This window comes from Pteropus alecto, unplaced genomic scaffold (genome assembly GCF_000325575.1).
Source record: "Pteropus alecto unplaced genomic scaffold, ASM32557v1 scaffold25, whole genome shotgun sequence".
In the NCBI taxonomy this organism is placed as follows: Eukaryota; Metazoa; Chordata; class Mammalia; order Chiroptera; family Pteropodidae; genus Pteropus; species Pteropus alecto.
The window spans coordinates 35,789,719-35,806,704 of record NW_006441955.1 but is presented as its reverse complement, the minus strand read 5'-3'; the positions used below and the strand labels follow the sequence as shown (position 1 = coordinate 35,806,704).

General features: G+C 38.0%; 1 protein-coding gene across 3 annotated transcripts in view; it reads left to right on the top strand.

Moving 5' to 3' along the window:
- The first annotated feature begins 8,984 nt into the window (after positions 1–8,984).
- EVI5 (ecotropic viral integration site 5) overlaps positions 8,985–16,986 on the top strand; it is a 186,353-nt gene continuing 178,351 nt past the window's right edge. For all 3 annotated transcript variants that reach the window (XM_015595263.2, XM_015595262.2, XM_006919412.3), the window contains exon 1: positions 8,985–9,143. The gene's annotated coding sequence lies outside the window, so the exon portion shown is untranslated. The remainder of the gene's footprint in view (positions 9,144–16,986) is intronic.

The following is a 16,986-nucleotide window of genomic DNA, read 5'->3' as shown; positions in this document are numbered from 1 at the left end:
GCATAACCATTACCGCTATCTAATTCCAAGACCCTTTCATCACCCCACCCAGAAACTCTGTACCCATTAAACAATAACTCTTCATTTCCCCCTCCCCTGGACCCTAGTACCTCAATTCTACTTTTATCTCTGTGAATATGACAACTCTAGGTACCTCATACAAGTAGAATCATATAATATTTATTCTTTTATATCTGGTTAATTTCAGTTAACATAGTATTTTCAAATTTCATCTGTATTGTAGCATGTTGTCAGAGCTCCATTTCCTTTTATGGTTGAATAATATTCCATTTTATGAATATACCATATTTTGTTTATACATTCATTTACTGATAGATTCTTGGGTTGTTTCTCCTTTTGGCTACTGTAAATAGTGCTGCTATGAACATTGGTGTATCTGTTTGAATTCCTGTTTTGAATTCTTTTAAATAGCTTGGAGTATAAGGCAGGGTCATATGGTAATTCTGTGTTTAACTTCTTGAGGAATTGCCATCTATTTCCATAGTGGCTGCATCAGTTTATATTCCCACCAGCAATGGACAAGGATTACAATTTCTCCACATCCTTGCCAACATTTATAATTTTCTTTTTTTTTCTTTTTTTTTTTTATAATAGTCATCATAGCGGGTGTGAAGTGATATTTCATTGTAGTTTTGATTTGCATTTTCCTAACGATTAATAGTATTATGCATCCTTTCATGTACTGTTGTACGTATTCTTTGGAGAAATGTCTGTTTAAGACCTTTGCCCATTTTTTAATGCGCTCATTTGGCTTTTTGTTTTTGTTGAGTTGTACAAGTTCTTTATATTAATCCTTTACCAGATATATGATTTGAAAGTATTTTCTTCCATTCCATGAGTTATTCTTTAATTCTTTTGATAGTGTCTTTTAATACACAAGTATTTTTAATTTTGATGAAGTCCAAATTATGTATTTTTTTGTTTGTTGCCCATATTTTTGGTGTCATATTTAAGAAATCAGTACCAAATTCAGTGTCATAAAGATTTCCTCCTATATTTTTATAAGAGTTTTATAGTTTCAGCCCTTAAGTTTAAGTCTTTGATCCATTTTGAATTAATTTCTATATGTAGTATAAGGTAAGGGTCCAACTTCAACTTATTGCATGTGGATACTCAGTTTTCCTATTGCATTTTTTACTTAGTACATATGTGTTTATTGTCTGTTTTCTCCCATTAGAATTTAAGCTCTATCTAGGCAGGACCAGCTTGCTGACTGGTCCTGGTTCTGGGTTTCTCATGAGATTCAGTCATATATGGGTCAGGATTGAAATCATCTGAAGATTTTACTGGGGCTGAAGCATCCACTTCAAGGTGGCATATTGACATGGCTGTCAAATTAGTTCTGGATCTTGATGAGAGAGAGGCCTTAGAGCTTTTCTATTCACAGAGCTCCTCACACATGGTGACTGGCTTTCCCTCAAAGCATGCAATCTAAGAGAACAAGGTTAAAACTAGAGTCCTAATGATGTAGTCTCAGGGATTATACTCCGTCACTTTTACTGTATTTTATTGGTCGCAAAGACCAGTCCTTATTCAATGTGGGAGGGATTATACGAAGGCACCAAGAATGGACAGCAAGGATCACTGGGGGGCAAATTAGAGGATGGCAACCACATGTATCTATCCCCAGTGCCTAAAATAGTGCCTGGTATAGTGCCTAGCATGATAAGTATTGTATATAGGTAGTATACATATGTACATATCAAAAAATATTTAATGAGTAAATGAGTCACTTGAAGGTTACTGGTGAGGTTACAGCATTAAAGAAAGAGCAGAATGACAGAGACTTAGGAATGGCAGGATTGACTGGAACCAGGGATTCTAATATACTCAGGATGCTCTCCATCTCATTTTTGCTTCACTGGGTATAGCCAGAATCTCTGGGCTCACAACCTTAGAGCTTCCTAATGAGAGGGCAAAGGACCTTTACTTTTCCAGCTCTGGTTTGAAAAATCCTGGGACAGAACTCTCCCAGACCTACCCCGCTTGACCCAGCCAGGGTGGTCAGTGGGTTAAGGTTACGTGATTGCCTTAACTTGAGTTAGCTGCCTACATCTGTTAAGGGTATGGACAGATGAAAATAGTACAGCTCCCTCAGCCAGGTCAAGTATTCCCAGTGTGTGCGTTCCCACCGTATTACATCTCCATGTACTAGAACATATTGTTATTGTCCATTTATTTGTTCACATGTCTGTCTTTTACATCAGACTATACATTCTTACCCTGGAGTCTGAACACAGGAGCTACATTTTTATAACTCCAAATAACATAGGTTTTAGAGTGAAGAGAGATGTGCTTATATTTTTGCTTTTTCTCTTACTGCCATTGTGATTTTGGACCAGCCATAGCTTCCTCATCTTTTAAACAGACCTAATGATGGCTGCCTCACATGAAAGCATGTAACATTATTGTTTACATGTTGTAGGTGCTGTGAATGTTAATTATTGTCTTTCCTCCTAGGAAAGTACTTGACACAATTGTAATTCTTTAATATGTTTGTAAATGAATGAATGAATAAATGAATGAGCAAACACATGAAGCATTCTTAGTGACTTGCTTGGGGATCACTTGTAAATGAAGACGATAATAGAGTTATGGTGAAGATCAAGTACGATGATTAGTGAAAAGTGCTTCTGTAGCCCAACTCATGGTAAAACTTCTAAAAAATAAGCTATCATTACTAGAGAGGCAATCTTTTAAAATTAACACATTGTATCTGAATCTGATCTCTTTCAAGAGGATAAAAGAATGTTGGAGAATGAAAAATATCTTCTATTTAGATATCTCTTGCAAGGTATATCACATGCTTCTGTATTTCATAGTAAATTTTATTTCTCAATTAATAGCCCTGAGTGACACAAATGCAATATCCATTCCTAGAACGCAATACTTGCAATATTCTAAAACCTCAGCTGAAGATTAAAAAAGAAACAAAAAGGTAAGTCCTAACAAATTAATAATTTTGCCTAGCATCAAATTCCAAGAGCTAAAACAACCTAGTATATAGAATTTTCTAGCCAATGCTTCAGAGTCAGCACCCTGAACATGATAATAGTTAATATACAGTTGTCATTCTGAGACAAATCAGGTCGTTGAAGCAAGGAAGCAAATAGGAAGAAAGGAAGGAAGGGAGGGAAAGGGGAGGGAGACAGGAGGGAAAAGTGGAAGAAAAACAAAATGAATTAGCATTCTTAGGACCAAACAGCTTTGATTCCTGCATTCCTAGTCTTCCACATTCCTAGCTTCCCCTAAGGTACTACCTAAGAAACGTATGGGGTGGAAATGAAAGGGTGTTAAATGGGTGGATCCCAGTGGCAATGTCATTGTAAACACTCCCTATGAGTCAGCTATAAATTCAATTCAAATCCCCAGTCTCTCTGTCTTTGCTTATCATGGTTACCACCAAAATGACTGCTGCCTTTAGAAACTCTAAAGGGAAACAGGTAAATGTCTAAAACAACATTTGCTTTTATATTAAGACTTGTAAAAATGTAATTACTGCAACAGGAAATATTTTGTTATTGAGTAGGGTTTATATGCTTTGCTTAATCTTCAAAACACAGGAACAGCTTGTTAACATTTCTTCAGTGTTAAGAATATTATCTCATTGTATTGTGGCCATTTCAGTGATGAACGAGAATTTATGAAGTGTTAGGTTTAATTCCACACCTGTCAGAAAGGTATTTTAGTAACTGGCTTTTTGTAATTCAATACTACTTCTCTCTTTGCTGTCTGCAATTGGCTGCTGGCTATCTTTTTTGAATGTACATTCTCAGAGGAGACCTGATGTGTGTGTGTGTGGGCTTCGAGTTTCTCATGTGGAGAAAAAGATTAGCTGAGAAAAATGACTAGTTACCATGGTATTTGTTCACAATTTCTATTTGGTGGTGATGTTGATGGTTGTATGTCCTTTAGGTGATGACTTCAGCAGTGGTTGTTTCCCCGTTGCATTTAGGAGCGCAGTTCATGATAAAAGCTAAAGTAATTATACTGTAAAGCAACACCTTCCTAACGTTAGTTTCCTCATCTTTTTGGTGGAGGTGAGGCAGGGTGCTAATTAACATTAGTTAAAGTTTGTACTTGACTTTACTATTATTAGACCATTTTCACATGAATTAACACATCTCACAACACATTTATTATTGGCAACTCTAATCATTATTTGCCTGATTAAGAAACTGAAGCTTATAGAGGTTAAAGGCCAGACAATTAGCACGTGGTAGAGTCAGGATTTTTGTACTTCAGAGTCTTTTTTTAAATCTACCTTTTTATTTTTTGCATGTTGGTTTTGTGGCTTTGGATAATAGCAATTACAATAGCTACCAGTTGTTGAATGTTTATTATGTGCCTTGCATATATTATTCTATTTTATTGTAACTTTAGTGCTTACATAGATATTATTATTATCTCCATTTTATTGATCAGAAGATTGGAGCTCAAAAAGGTTAAGCGCACTTTTGGCAACCACACATGAAATTTTAGGTTACAATCTAGTCACTTGCATTAACATAAAGGTTCCTAACTCCCAGATAATTGGATAATTTAAATGGAATTTCTACTCTAGTTGCACTTTTATCTTGCTTTAAAACAGGTATTTCAGAAAGTCTAGAAAAGAGTAGACTTCTCTTTTGGTGGGTGGGGTAGAAATTGGCACTCTGTTGATATCTCATTTTGGTGGCGCAATTTCAAAAGCTGTTGTTGGGTTGATAGTGTGAATATCTTAATATCTCATAGGGAAACCATGTCCAAAATCTAGCACCAGAGAGCTGGTTCTTTACTATAATTGTAGCAGATCTAGTCTCTATCTGGGCACAAGTGCCAAGAGATGGCAATAGAATTGTGTGCCTCGTAACAACATTTATTTCTATGGATTATGTGTCTTGCAAACAATGGAATATGGTGGAGGTGAAGTGGTGAGGTTAAAGTCATTCTTATAATCTCAATACATGGAGAGGCCACAGCTTTTGTGCTTGACTACCTTTTTATTGGTATTGTGGAAAACAATGAGCCAAGTGAAATAGGTTTTCACTACTTCATTGCAAGCCTTCATTTTGCAAAGGAAACAAATTTGAACATTAGCTGGGAGCTGCAATGGAGTATTGTTTCTCCATTTTCTAGAATAGCGCTACCAAGAGAAATTTATGATGAATGAAAATGTTCTATATTGGTGCTATGCAAGATAGCGGCCAGTAGCCACATGTGGCTATTATTGAGCACTTGACTTGAAATGTATAAGTGCAACTGAGAAACTGAAGTTTTAATTTAAGTTAATTTAAGTTTAAATGTAGATAGTCACATGTGGCTAGAGGCTACTGTTTTGGACGGCACAATCCTAGAATGTCACTGAGATGTCCTGGTTCTCCAAGGAAGCCCCAAATACCAGCTGCCCAGGGTGAGGGTGGGGTGTTGTTCATCAGTGGGTTTGAGTCCACTGGTGAGTTCCTTTTCTGTACCTTGCAGTTTTTGCCTCCCAGGTGAATGCCTCCCTTGCTTTTCTTTTCTGTGATCGATGAGGCTCATATGGCTGACTTATGAAACATTTTTGGTAGTTGAGACTGTGGTCTGAGATTTAACCTTTGCCAGGTTTAAAGGGGATAGAGCTTAGACCTTCCTTTTGTGACAGTGACACAAATCACTGCTAAGTGTGTGCAGCATTAAAACATAGAAAACTTTGAATTGCTAACTGAATTTACCTTAAATTAAACTTTTCTGAGGAAGGCGACACTGCCCATTACACCTACGCTTCCTCTGTCTTCTACTCTAGTTCGAAGTTCCTGAGTGTGAACACCAGAGTGGCAGAGTGCTGAAGCAGAGGTGGTGTTGGTATGGAATTCACACAGTGGAATTTCACTTACGCAAGTGCTCAAGCACTTGTGAGAGGTTAGAATTAGCTATTTCTCTGGTTAGATTTAGCTATGTTAATGAAAAGTTAAAGTGTAAGCTGTGTCATCACATAAATTGATGCGCTCAGGGTGAGTGAAGAAAAGGAATAAACCAGGGATAATGCTGGAAGCTCAGAGCTAAGGGTACAAGCTTGTTTCCTCAGGCCAATAACCTCATTTGAGATAATATATCTCAGGCACTTAGCACAGCAGCACCGATTATTTAGATTATTTAGAACACACAAACGCACACACACTACTAATTAAAAAATATATAATTTGTACCAATAAAAACAACACAAGTTAGTTATTATTCATTCAAAATACTGTGAGCGGCTACTATGCAAAGTACTGGGGCTACTGAGAAGCCTAAGACAAAATATGATTTCAATCATTGCAAAGCTCTTGATTTAGTGGGTGGGTAAGATACATAAACCACTTCTGGCATTAGACTGACTGGGTTCAAAGCCCTGCTCCACTATTTTTCAGATGTATAAAAAGGAGCAAGTTACTTGGTATTTACTAAGTCTTAATTTTCTTATATGCGAGGGGGTTATAATACCTGCCTCACGAGAATAGTAGAGGATTAAAAGAAATAATGTATGTACAGACCTCAGCCAATACTCGTTCACAGAGAGTGCTCAACCATGTGTTAGCTTATTTTTAAAATAATAAATTACATTTATTTTTATATTGTTTTAAGGTAAAATTTACACGAATTGAAATGTTAAGTGTATTTTTTTTGATATAATGAACACATTGGTGTAACTCACACCCCTATTAAGATATAGACCATTTTTATCACCCAGAAAGTTCTCTCGTGTTCCTTCTGGGTCAATTCCCAGCCATAAGCAACCAGTTACGATTTTTTTTCATCACACGGTTTGAAATTGAAAAGGTGCAAAAGGGCAGGCAGTCAAAAGTCTCTTTCCCAGTCCTGCCCCCTAGTCACTCAATCTTCCTCCCTTGAAGTGACCAGTGTTATTAGTTTCATGTGGGCCCATCCCATAGCTATTATTATTAATTCAGGGGTTTGTACAAGGTGCTTCGAGAACTCAGTTTTAAAGGTCACCCAAAGAATCTTATGTCAGCCCAGCTAAAACAATATAAAATCGTTTCAAAATAACTTGAGTTCTTTTTGACTGACTCCAACTCCAAATGTCAAATTGTGACATTTTACCATTATATGACATAGGTAACCTTTAAGCCACATCTAGTTCAAGTTCTAGCATTTTATGAATCTCATTCATTGATTAAACAGATAAGTATTGAACAAATATGGAAATACAACCATGAACCAACCAACCAACAAACAAAAAACCCAAGTTTCTGGCCTTGTGGAGGTAATAGTCCAGTGGGAGAAACAAAAACATACCCAAATAATCATGCAATTACAGTTTCAGCGAAGTGTGATAGGAAGAGACCAAGGTAGGGAGGTCCGCAGGCATTTCTCAGAGGTAGAGATAAAAGCTGAGATCAGATGAATGAGGGCTGAACAACTCTCCAGGCACAAAGCAAAGCACATGCAAAAGCTCTGTGGAGGGAGGGAGCTTTGAGGGATTGGAAGAGGCCAGTGTGCCTGGAACAGAGACAGCAAGATGGAATGTGGTCTGAGCAGTGAGAAGAGGTGGAGGTGGGAAAGGCACCTGATTTTGCAGGGCTTGGTTAGTTAAGAGGGTTTGTCTCAGAGAATGGGAAGTTATTGAAGAAATTTACCCCGGAAAGTGACAGGATCACATAGCCTTACATAGCCTTTTGTGTGAAGAGATTAGAGTGGGGCTAGACCAATTAGAAGTCTAGGTTAGTAACTCCCCACTCCTGACAAAAGTTGGTTGGTCTAGGGTGTTGATGGAGGAGACAGAAGAAGACAAAGTCAAGCAAAATTTGGGAGGTAAGATCAACAGGATTTGCTGATAGATGAAATATAGGAGGGAAAGTTAGATTAAGATGTCTTTTAGCTTTCTTATACAATATAAATTTGGTAGCAATTAAATTAATTGAAATTGACTTCAAATAATGGCATGACTTAAAGTTATGCAAAATTTTGCCTCAGATAAAATGTCAAGGTTTCAAAGTTTTTAGCTGGGTGAAGGGCATGGTTCTACTTCCTTTTTTTTTTTTTTTTTTGGTATTTCCTAATCTTGTTAAAAAAATGGAGAGTTTTTCTTTTTCTGAAATGTTTATCACAGCGGAACCGCTTCTGGAGATTATAAATATAAATTAGAAGATAACCAGGGCTATCTAATTTCTAGGCAAATAATTTTGGATATTTTGTGCTGATAATTACTATCATTCAGTCACTTGTAAATGTACAATAAAAGTAATTTATATTGCCCTCATTATTCTTCTTGATCTTTTTTCCTGGAATTAGACCGGAATTAGTAGGTAGCTTCTGTACCAAACTAAATACTTCTAAGAATCTCTTCGTTGATATTGGATGGCTGCCCGTCTGGATCTCACATTTGTGCCCATGTTCTGCCCCCTGCCGGACTCTGGTGTATCGAGAGGACTTGAAGGGGAAAGTGATTTGCAATCACAAGTGCATTTTACTCATTGATTACTGTTTTTGAGAGAGACCTAGGTCACCTCTCGGGGAGCTCAAGTAGCCTTTCGAAGCCTGCAAGTCTGCATCGCGCGCCCGCGGCCTGAGAGACAAGCGCGTGGGCGGTGCGACAGCGCGAGGCCCTCAGCTCTAAGCGTGGGGTCGCTCGGGGCTCCCGATGGTTGTGCAGTGTGCAACCCTTACAAGAAAGGGGCGGTTCAAGAGACTGAGGAAGTCAGCAATTTGTAGGGCCGAGGACAGGGGCTTTGAAAGAGGCGGAGGAGCGGGATTTCCCCGCCCCGTTCCCCACCGTCCAATCGTTTCGGCTTCTCCTTGGCCGGCCAGCCCGGCCCCTAACCTGCTCGAACCCATTTTGCGGTGGAGGCGGCCGGGGCTCTTTAAGGCCCCGCCGCGCCTGCGCTTTGGGCTTTCCTGACGCGGCCGGGCCGGACCGCGGAGGGACTGGCGGTCCAAAAATTACTGGGCAAGAGAGGGATAAACATCTACCCTGCATGCCAATCTCAGGTCTACATAAGGGCGGCGGCTGCCCGGAGCTCCTGAGTGAGCGACGCGCTCGAGAGGGGACGGGCAGGGCGGCCCGCGGAGCCCGGAGCGGAGCCTAGGCGCTGAGACGCGGCGGCGCGGCTGCCGGCTGGATGGCAAGTTAATGTTTACCGCGGAGTCCACCCAACGTTTCCTGTGAGAGGCGCCGCGCCAGGCCGGGCGGGCCGCGGGCCCGGGGCGCGGCGAGTGGGGGCCGCCACCAAACTTGCAGCGCGAGCGGGGAGGGTGCGTCCGGCCCCGCCGGGGCCTAAGTTCCCTGTGGTCGCAGCGGCCCGGGATCCTCCTCCCTTGCGCGCTAGGGAAGAAACTCTGCAGCGAGTCTTCCAGTGGAGTACCAAGGAGGAGGAGGGACGGGCCGGCTTTGGGGACGCCTCCCCGTAAATTCTGTGGGGAATTCTGACCCTTTACCCCTGCCCTCAAGGCAAGAAGTCCATTCCCTCTAGGTAACCTGACCAGGTGAGACCCTTCGCGCTCCTTGCAAAGTTAGCGTCTTTATTTGGCCCCCGGGATTCTGCGAAAGGCCGCGTCTCTAGGCAAGTGATGGGCAAGCCAGGTGTGCTAGATGACTCCCAAGGATGCAGTTGGGGAGCGGTTGTAGCCATCACTGAATCACCTTATGACTAGCGGGGCAAGCCTCAAATTAACCGCAGAATTTCCGGTAGGTAGGATTGTGGTGTTGGTGTTCGCTTTAGAGTTGCTGTGATTTCTTCGTGTCTATGTGTCTGTCTGTCATTTGGGGGCCTTACATCAACTCACTTTACATCCTTTCACTGAAGAGTTAAACAAAACTTTTGGAATGATTCCTTCTCTTTGCTCCCATCCATTGCTGTTAGAGGTGATTTCTAAAAGCGGCGTTTTCTTGCAAAGATAACTTTTTGGGGGATAATAAGTTCTTTGCTGAAAGAAAGAAATCCAGTGCTTCATGAAGATGAAGAAAAATTATTTGTTGGTAGTTTTTACCTTTTTTTCTGGGCTGATACATGTTAGTGCTATTTTTATTTTTAAATTTTATTTGTAAACTTTCTGCAGTTTACCAGAAGCTCCTTTTCTATTCTAAAATACTAGTCTTAAGGTTTATGAGAACTTTATGTCAAAGAAATCTTAGAAAACTTATTGAAGTATGATATACAGAAAAAGTGCACCCTACTAAGTGTGCAGGTAAAGAAATTTTACTAAGTGTACCATCACAGATCAAGAAACAGAACATTATTAGGTTGGAGTTTATACCTAGGGGTGGAATTGTTGGTTTATGAAAAGGTATGTGAATGATGAAACTTTAGTATTAGGTACTGTTGAACATTTTCCACAGTAGTTGTTTTTTTTCAGGAATGATATTCCAGTTACTTCACATGCTTGATCCTTGTCAATTTTTAAAACTTTTGCTCTTCTGGTAGAGGTGCAGTAATATATCATTGTGGTTTTAGTTTGCATTTTCCTAATGATTATGGTTGAGTATCTTTTATTGGCCGTTTGTTCTTTTTTGTGAAGTGCCTATTAAGTTTTATTTATTTATTGACTTGTAATTCTTTGTTCTGGATAAAAGTCCTTTCTGGGAGACACACACACACGTGTGTGTGTGTGTGTGTGTGTGTGTGTGTGTGTGTGTGTGTGTGTGGTTTATCTTTTCCACTCTGTATCTTGCCTTTACTCTTTTAATGGCCTTCTAAAATTTTTATTTTTATTTATTTTATTTTTAATTACAGTTGACATTCAGTATTATTTTATATTAGTTTCAGTTGAACAGCATAGTGGTGAGACATTTATATGATTTACAGAGTGATCCCTTCAATTAATCTAGTACCCACCTGGCACTGTACATAGTTATTACATTAATGGCCTTTTTTGACGACTGGAAAGTCTTAATTTTAATGAAATATACTTAATCTTTTCCTTTATGATGACTACTTTTTGTGCCCTGTTTAAGAGATCTATGGCTAGCCGAAGAATATGAAAATATTTTTCTGTGTTACTTTACAGAAGTTTGATTTTGTTTTACTTTTCACATTTAAGGTATACAATTAACAGTAAATTTCAGATGGCTTTGCAGGGGTCACGATATGCTTTTTACTACATGAATATTTATTTGACCCAGCACTATTTATTGAAAATACCTTCCTTGCCTCTCTACGTTTTCATAAATCAGGTGACTGTATGAGTGTGGATCTGTTTCTGGACACTTATGTTTCATTGGTCTATTATTCTTGCACGAATGTCACTGTGTTAATTAATGTAATGTTAAAATAAGCCTTGATATATGGGAGTATAAGGCCTCCACTTTGTTCTTTAACATTGGGCAGTTTTTGGCACTTAGCATTTCCATGTAAATTTCAGCATCTGCTTGTTTATTTCTACAAATTTTGGAAAATGAAGTTGAATCTGTATATCAATTTGGAAAGAATTGACATCTTAACAATATTGAGTTTTCCAATTTGTGAACATGGTAACTTGGTATAGTCCTCCATTTATTTAGGTCTTAAATTCTAAGTCTTTAATCTTCATGCAGGACCTAATCTAAATATACCTTGTATCTTCTAGTTTTCCGAGGGCCTTTCTTTTTTTTTTTTAATTTATTTTTTTATGGTATCTCCAGTGTCTAGGATCAATTAAAGATTAAGGAAGCTGCCCCTGCCCTTAAGGCGCTTAGAGTTTAGGAGGAGTAGTAGATATACAAGAAAAGACATTGATCCTCCACTAGGAAAAAAAAAATGCTACGTTGAAAATTGGTTTGGCTGCATGCAAAGGGGGCATTGAAATCAAACTGGGGGAGGTAATATACCTGGCTCCCAGTGTTCCGAGAGCTGGGCAAAGGAAGTGGTTTGTGGGGGCTACTATTCACAATACAGACAGTAGTTCCCCCTTATCTGCAGGAAGTACTTTCCAAGACCCCACAGTGAGTGCCTGAAACCACAGATAGTACCGAATCCTACAGAGTATATGCTCTGTTTTTTCCTATAATACATACCTTTTCACTTAAAGGAAGCACTTTATAGATTCTCTTCAGCGCATCTAAATTGCCAGCATCACTACTCTTGTGCTTAGGGGCCATTATTAAATAAAATAAGAATTATTTGAACACAAACATTGTGATACCGCAAAAGCCTGTCTGATAACTGAGGTGGCTAGTGACTAATGGTTGGGGAGCATATACAGCATGGATGAGCTGGACAAAGGGATGATTCATTTTCCGGGCATGATGGAGTGGATAGAGTGGGATCGTGCAAGATTTCAGCACACTACTTAGAATGGTGTGCTATTTAAAACTTATGAATTGTTTATTTCTGGAATTTTCCATTTAATATTTTTGGACCGCAGTTGATTGCAGGTAACTGAAACTGTAGAAAATGGATAGGGTGGATTACTGTCTTGGCTTTCAGCTTTGAACATCACTCCACTCTTCTCTTCTTGGATCTGGAGTCTCTCCAAGTCATCGTTTTCAAAAAACTAAATTTATGAGAGGATGTGAATGGTAGGGACAGGAAACTGAAACTAAACTGAAGGGTCTATACACAGACTTCACCAGACTTTCTATAGACTTTAAACCACTAACCTGCTCTTCAGCACTATACCTCTCCCCTACTGACCGTACTCCTGGGGACTCAAATGCTGAGCCTTACTGGGGTTCTGTTAGGCACATCACTTACTGACCATATTTCCTTCTTCACGCATCCCCTCATCTACTTAGTTACATATTCCACTATCTCTTTTCTTGTTTCATGAATGCTGTTCCTTCTCTTATCTGTCTGAGAATGTTAAAAGTAGTTTCTTTAAGCTTTCTTCTTGCATACTTCCTTCCTCCAAGTTCCTTTTTTTTTTTTTCCTAGTTGGTATAATCTCAGCAGTAGAGGCCCTCTCTAGACATCTGGTAATCCTCGATAGTTTCCTCATGATTGGGAATGAGTGACTAAAAGCTGGTTGAAAGTTCAGGGCTTATTGATTTACAGTTTTATCCTATAATCTAGAGTCTAAAACTGGTTTGCAACTTTGGCTGCACATTAGATTCACATGGGGAGCTTTAAAAAATATATATGTGTATACACACACACACACACACACACACACACACACACACACACACGCTGCTAGTAGACCAAATACATTAGAATCTCTAGGGTTAGGACCCAGATAGCAATAATTTAAAAAAATTTAGATGTAGTTGCATACAGTAAAATACAGATTTTAAGTGTATTTAGTTTGATAGTTTTGCCATGTGTACACATCTGTAATTAACACAAGATATAAAACATTGTGAAAATTGTAGAAAATTCCTTCAATATCCCTTTCTTCTATGTTTTCCACTCCCTTTCCAGAGGCAACTACTATATTTTGAATTCTATCTCCATAGATTAGTATCAAAAGCTGCCCAAGTGAGTCCAGTGTGTGGCTAAGATTGAAACCATTGGTTTAGGTGGACTGTTTAAGGTGATCTTCAGAGTCTCTGTCTTTCATTTTGTCCTGGACAGGTTTCCCAGAGCATATCTTTCAGTTTTCTGATTGGAGGGCAGAATTCTGGTTGCCAGTGATCTGGGAACTCAGGAAGATGGGGCTAGGTAATGAGCCATAGAACATTTAGTATATAAGATAACATAATTTATCTCTTGTTTTTAGGATACCCATGTGTGTTCCACCATGTATGGTTCACCCTCTTGAGAGAGAAAAATCTCTAGTCAGCTACCGCATTGAGGGTGGGCCACCCAGCAACTTGGAAGAAGAATGGGGTCTAGGTTTCTAACTGTTCAGATGGCTTTCACCTGATGCTTTCTTTATTTAGTCTTCCCTCCCCCTCTTTGTTCCGGCAGTTCCTGAGCCTTTGAGGACTCTGTAGTGTAAACTGGGTTTGTTCTTAGTTGTCGGCAATGGTAACTAACCATTTGGCTGTGTTTGACCAAGCAGTTACCACTCATCCATCTACCTTCCAGCTTCCAAAATTGTATTGCTGTTGTTTCTTTTTCCTATTCTGTCCTTATGGTTTGTGTTCTAAAAACAGAACAAATCAACAACACAAATTTTTTCTTTATCCTTGTTTTAGTAGAGTTTGAGAGGGAGCAAAATTAGATGTGTGTGTGTCAATCTGCTGTCGTAACCTGGAAGTCCATCATCTGCTTTCCATTATTCAAAATGCGTTGCCATTTGTCCTCCACTGTTGTCTTCTCCCTGTGGGGTTAAAGCTTTTAAATTTCTTTACTATCATCTAAATAGAATGTCAGGATGGAGAGCACCTAAATATTAGATCAAACTGTCATTTCTCTAGAAGTCCCAAAGTTCTTTTGAGAGGTATTTACTGTCCCAGAATCTTATAATCTCAGGATTGGAAATGATTTTTTTAAAAAGCTAGCCTGTTGAGCTATTTGATACTTTCTATAGTGGGAAACTCATGGTAAAGAGATGAGTGATTGGAGAGACTGATTAGGCTGTGTGTGGATCTCTGTAAGGGGTCTGGAAATCCATATGTGCATTAAATATTTAATATGGAATGAATAAGTAATAGATCCTACATATTTGTAACATAAAATTATTAAAAAGTCATGTGGTTTTATTTCAGTCAATCATACTTAAATCCAACTATGGTCATGAGAGGAGGTAATACTCAATATTTTTTATTTTGAAAAAGATACTACACCAGAAGAAGTTGAAAACTATTACTAAAGGTATAGTTGTAGAGATCTTAGTTTATAGTTCACATAAACTGAAAAATTAATTAGAATTACCTGTTAAAAGCTCTATGTTAAGCTCCACTAATAGCTTTGTTATTCTTTAAAACACTAAAACACTAAGTCAGTTGTTTTCCAAATGCTCCTTGAGACAGAGCTCATGGTGAAATGAAAATATTCTCAACATAATTTGCTTTTTCTTAGGCTAAATTTATAAAATTTAATGTATTTACTTTTAAACTATGTACATCTTTTTCTGTGTTAAAACGTCCTTTTTCACATGAAATTTGTGATGGTAGGTGGGTTTTCCTTGTTTTCTATAATGTCATTTGAAAAAATAGAGCTGTCAGCTCTGTTTCTCTTCCAATTAATTTTTAACAAGTTTTATAAAATGTATCACATTGTTTTACAAATGTATCACTGCTCTATTCTCACTAGCTTTTTTGCTTCACAATTATTTTTATGTTTGCATATAAAATTCAAGATTATCAAAGATGACATTGGCAGTTATTACTATTTATCTTGATGGTATAATAATTCTTCCTTATTGGAAACATAGGGGTTAATTATTTGTGTTTTGTGGATAGAACCTGTTGACTGTGGGTCCTATATGTTTGTTCAGAAAAGGTCATCCCATATCATTATTGCAGGTTGCCTGGTGTGTTTATTTGTTGCCATTTATAGCATCTGTACTTCAAAACTGTTTGCAGATGTGATGTTTGCAGTTTATTCTTCTGTGGGTTCAGTGCTTGTTACTTGTTCTTTGTACTGATCCAACCCTCACAGTTCTCTGGAAAGTGTTCCCTAAAGCTGGTTAAACTGGCTATTATCTGGGTCTTCATTGTTCGTTTTGCTATTTAGTGTCTTTTGAGTTCATGATTAGGGCTCTATTGTTAAGGAACTGCTAACTCTTGTGTTCTAGGAAGGGACTTGATGAGAGATAGGAACAGAACTGGCTTTATTATGGATTATTACTCTTTTTTTTTTTTTATAGGAAAGTGTGAGCACTGATTTGAAGATGGAGATATTGTCTTTTGAGTTTGTGCTCCAATGATTAGGTGCTATCTTCTTTGGCCTGGTACAGCTTTTTTGCTATGCCAGAAGTGAATCTATCCTCAAAAATTATGCTAGTACGTTTGTTAGAACAGTGTTAACAGATACTGGATAGTGTAGCTTTAATGAACATTGTATAATGTGATATTTTAATGAGAAAGACATAAGAAAGAAAAAAAATTAATATCTTCAGGTAAACCAGAAATCAGGATAGTTTAGAAGATTGAGCCAAAATTTGATGGTGAGAAGATAGACTGTGAAGTAAATCGAGAATGAATTTTAGGGAATAAGCCCATGAAAAATGTAATGCCTTTGAATGTTTATTTGGAATACATGTCAGAGATGAGCATAAAGTTAAAGACTCAACTTGGCTGCCTTTTTGAAAATGTGGAGAAGCTTCTTTTCTACTGCTAGATCGACAGATTTATAAAAAGGTTGTGAAACATGATGGTACATTTACATTTAGCATGCAAGATCAGAAAAATGAGTCAGTAAATGATCTAGAAATTTAGTGAAGTTATAAACATTGTCCATAAGTCATTAAAAACCACCAAAGATAACATATTTAGCATCTTGTATGTGTTGAGCATAATGAAGGGTGTTGGGAAGATAATGGTGATCTAGTCTACATAGACAGAATCCTTGCTCTCACAAAATTTCCAAATCAGGGGAAGACAGTTGATATATTCTTGTTTCTGAGTGAGGTGATAATTTTTTTTTTAAAGATAACAGTGATTCATTTGTCTTAAAACTTGAGGCTTTTTATAAGTTCTAAGGAAAAATGCTGAAGTAAGTTTAAATCTTAATATTTGCCTTAAAGTTTTTTAATGTAAAATTTGCATATGGTGAAATGCACAGAACCTATACAAATGAATGAATTTTGATACCTGTATACAGCTGTGTGACTTTCTCCCAATAATCCCTCATGGTTCCTTTAGTCGATCCCTATTGTTCTGATATCTTTTACCACAGATTAGTTTTTCTTGTTTTTGTACTTCACATAAATAGAATAATACAGTGTGTATTCTTTTCTGGTTAGCTTCTTTTGTTCAATACAATGTTTTTGAAGTTCATTCACATTGTTGCTCATACCAGTTTCTTTTTCAATTCATGTGTAGTAATGCATTGCATAACTATTACACAATTTGTTTATCCATTCTCCCATTTGTCTACTACGAATAAAGCTGTTATGAACAGTTGGCTACTCGTCTTTTTATAGATATACATTTTCATTTTACTTGGATAAATAACTAGGCGAATTACTGGGTCTTAGGGC